Here is a 4,084-nt window from a genome sequence, read left to right on the forward strand (position 1 = left end):
AAGAAAGCTATGCCAGGGGACAGAGTGGGAGAGCAGTGGCATAATGCTCTGTGATGCTGAATCCACTTGGAAGGTACTGGGTTTGCACCCCAAGGCCTCCTTATACACACCAGGGATGTACACATGGACCCATGAGATGGAATGGCTGAGCCTGAGGGTGGATCACAGCATGGAGACATTGTTGGGAATGCTTATCTCTCTCTTTCTCACTCATGGGGTAAATAAATAAATAAGCTTAAATAAAAAAAAAAAAAAAGGAAGAAAGAAACTGTTACAGCCAGTGGGAACAATTAGGAGAGAAAAGACAATTATGAGCCCTTGAATACATTCTGTTCTGTCAACTTTGTCAGCTAAGTGTTTCCTTTAATTACTATTGATTTTCATAATAGTGTATTAACCTGATATGTCAATTTGTGTTTTGTCACAGATTATTATGTGCATAAAATAATTCATTTGCTATATCAGAGGGGAGGCGAGACCAGGTGTACTGGGAATACATACATCCCCTTACACACTTGTGTCTGATTTGTAAACCTGTTTTTCTTGAGCAGAACTTTATTTTATTTGAACTAAACTGATTAATCATCCTGATGGTATTTTGCCTCCAAGCATGGGCTTCTGAAACAGCATTTTTCCCACTAATTCTTTGGAGTGGTAGAGAAATGGGGGACAGAACCGATTTGAAAAATCAGTTCAATAAAACAACCTTACAAGTTTGATGATTAATATTTTATAAAGGTAGCATTGGACTTTCTTTGAGTTGAGAGACTCAAGGTCAAGACCCAATTCTTTGTCCCTTACAACCCTTCTCAAGCCTCAGTTTCATCATCTATTAAGGGGCTTCATGAAAGATCTCTGCCTCAGGGCCAGCAGCTAATGCAGTGGTTAAAGCACTGGACTTCCACGTGACTGACAGTGGTTCGAGTCCAGGTAGCTTGAAGCTCATACCAGGTATATGTGCGTGTGTGCCCAAAATCCCAAGAGGAGGATGGAGGTGAAGGGATTGCAGCGTGGCCATCCACCCAGGTGGGTAATTTCTCAGTCTCCCTCTCGCTGTCTCTCTCTGTCTCTCTCCTTGAGTACACACGCAATATGGCAAGAACTTAAAAACAACAACACACACACACTGACAGTTAAGAAATTAGGTCGTCTGGAAAATCATGATGTACTTTTGTTTGTTTTTCTATGCAAAAATGCATTGTGACTTTCCTGATGACCCAATATTTTAAGCTTCCCTGTTTGCTGAAAGATATCATTAACTTATGGACACTGAGGAACACAGCAGCCTTTTCAAACAAATGCCTGGAACCAGCATCTCCTAAGATTTACCAATCCTGGCTAATAAAATAGAAATTAAACACCAATTACCATGGGAGGGAAATCAGATTAATGTGGTGGTGCTTTACCTGAATATTAATTATGAATTAGGAGATTTCATTACAAGGCTGTGGCAGGGGACGCCTTATTGGCTCATCAGTAAGGAGTCTGTGCTAATGGACTGGCATAAAACATCCTTGAAGAATCAGCTTGGCTTCTCCGCCAGAGACAGAAATTCCAAATAATTTACACAGCACAAAATCTATTTTCTACCAGTCTGCAAAGCCGTAATGAGAAACACCAGGCTTGGTAGCAAAATGAGGATTTGAAAGATCATGGATACTTATATCTTCCCTTTTTTTCATTAGGGCCCAAAATACTTTAAATGGTCAGGCTTAGAGTTCGCTGGAAGGGGAAATCAAAATAAAAGACTCTGGCTTGCATAGAGCCTTTGAGGTGAGGCGTATGTACGTGACCTCCATGCATTCGCCAGCCTGTAGGTCAAAAGTTCACTCCCAAACATGCTGCCTCTTACCTCCTATGGCAGGACTTGAGCCTCCCTGTGGTTCTTGCATCTTGGCCTCCTCATGGAAGTCACAGTCCAGCTATCTACGGAGGGTTCCCAGACTCTAAACTTTCCAGTTGCATCTGTGAGCATTTGGTAGCCCTGCCATTGCTATGCCGATGTTCCTCGGCACCCCTCCTCCTCCATGCTGCCCACATTCAAACATCAGTATGGGAGACAGTTCCCTAGGCTGTTGAACCCAATCAGTGAGGTCCCAAACTATCCACTTGGTGTACAAGGTACTACTGGAATTTGTTTTATTTTTAAAATTGCTTTATTAACTTCACAATTTATAATGAACATCTTTTCATGCAAGAGATAAAATCCCTCTGCTGACAGACTTACAAACTGGATCAAAAACATAATGTTCAATTAGAAACTGGTAATGGGAGACCCATAAGAAACAAGTAACACCAAAAGACTTATAACAAAGGCACATCTGGAATATGTTAGTTTAGGAAGCAGGGTCTCCTTACGAAGGGAAGACAGGAGGATTCAGGGCATAAGGCAAAACACGTCAAGATGGTCCTGGTGGGGAGGGGAGGGGTCAATGCTAACTGCCCACAGACTATGACTCAACTGCTCTTCCCTCAGCTTTTCCATCAGATGTCTCACCTCCTCCCCACACCTCTCCATATTCTCTTTCCTCATCCTCGCCTGAGGCACTCTCAGCCTCTGTAAGGAATCCCATCTACACTGTAGGACGGGCTGCTAACGCGGAACCACCTACGATTTCCTCTAGGTGCACAGTGCTCGCCAGTTTCCAAAGGGAGGGCCACCTGCTCTCCTTTATTAGCATCTGCCTCGTTTTCATTTTTTCATTTTTTCATTCATCTTCCTTGTTGCCATTTTCCTCATCGAGATTTTTTAACACTTGTTCCTCTTTGGACTCCATTACTCCTGGGCCTATCCTCAGGGTTTCCTCCTCCTGTGAGGGGCGCTGCTGTGACACTTGGCCTCTTAGATTAGTTCCCCCACCGTCTCCTACTTCTCATGCCTGCCCTCGGCCCGGACATCCTCGGGGGTCACCAGGAGCAGGTACTGCTGAGAAGGCAGCAACTGCTGCTTCTGATGCTGGAGTGAGGTAGGGGAGTTTGCCAGTATTATGTGTTTTAAGGAACTTCTTGGGCTCTTAACTATATCTGCTGTTCTCTATGAGACTTAAGACCAACTCATGAGACAAGGTGGATTGACAAAACTCTCTGTTGTCTTCATCTCTACCTTCTCCTCCTGTCTCTCCACAAACAAATAAATCCTTATTTTCAGGTCAACCATCGGCGCAGTGGTTAAAGCAGTTGGATCCCACACGGCCCACAGCACTGTGTGAGTCCTAGACCCAGTGGCTTGGGAAACATGCCAGGTGTATATGCATGTGTACCCAAAGTCCCTAGAGGAAAATGGAAATCAGAAATCGGGGGTGATTTCTTACTTTCTCTCTCTCTTTCTGTCTCTGTCTGTCTCTGGTGAACACACAAGCCCTACAGCAAAATAATAATGCTCTGTCCAGATAACTCAGACCTCTATCTCTGGTACACAGGCGACTTTCATCAAAATAAGTATTGGGGGCCAGCAGGGGGAGTGGTGGTTGGGGAGCTGGACTCCCATATGGCTGACTGCAGTTCCGAGTCCCGGACCTGGAAGCTTGATTTCTCTCTCTCTCTCTCTCTCGTGAGTGAACATACCCTGTAGCAAATTAAAAAATAATAATAATGATCCTGGGTGTTTGTGCATATGTGCCCAAAACCCCAAGAGGAGAATGGAGGAGAAGAGACTGTGGCATGGCCATCCCTCCTGGGGGTGATTTCTCACTTTCTGTCTCTGTGTTTGTCTCTTCCCTATAGCAAAAATCTCTCTTAAAAAATAATAATGATAAAATAAGTAATTGTTTTCTTAGAAAAAGTATTGGGCCAGCCCTGTAGTGCAGTGTTTAAGTGCTGAGCATAGAAAGCTGGATTCTACATGGTGAACCATAGTTTGAATCTTGGCCCTGCTGACTTGAAAAACTCAGCAGGTACATGTGCGTATGTACCTGTGGTCCTGGACGGATGGAGAAACTGAGAAGAAAGGATTGTGGCATGAACACACCCCATTGGTGAGTTCTCGCTCTCTGGTGGTACATGTGCCGTCTGGCCATAAAAAGATAAAAAATTTGGGGAACCAGCCGATGGCCTAATGGCTACATCACTGGACTCCCCTGTAGGC

The 4,084-nt window shown here is 44.2% G+C and overlaps 1 pseudogene; it reads right to left on the reverse strand.

The window, feature by feature from the left end:
- Positions 1-2,377: 2,377 nt before the first annotated feature.
- Positions 2,378-2,785, reverse strand: LOC102472057 (protein BEX1-like; annotated as a pseudogene).
- Positions 2,786-4,084: the final 1,299 nt, after the last annotated feature.

This window comes from Tupaia chinensis, unplaced genomic scaffold, assembly GCF_000334495.1.
Source record: "Tupaia chinensis unplaced genomic scaffold, TupChi_1.0 Scaffold000682_1, whole genome shotgun sequence".
Classification (NCBI taxonomy): domain Eukaryota; kingdom Metazoa; phylum Chordata; class Mammalia; order Scandentia; family Tupaiidae; genus Tupaia; species Tupaia belangeri.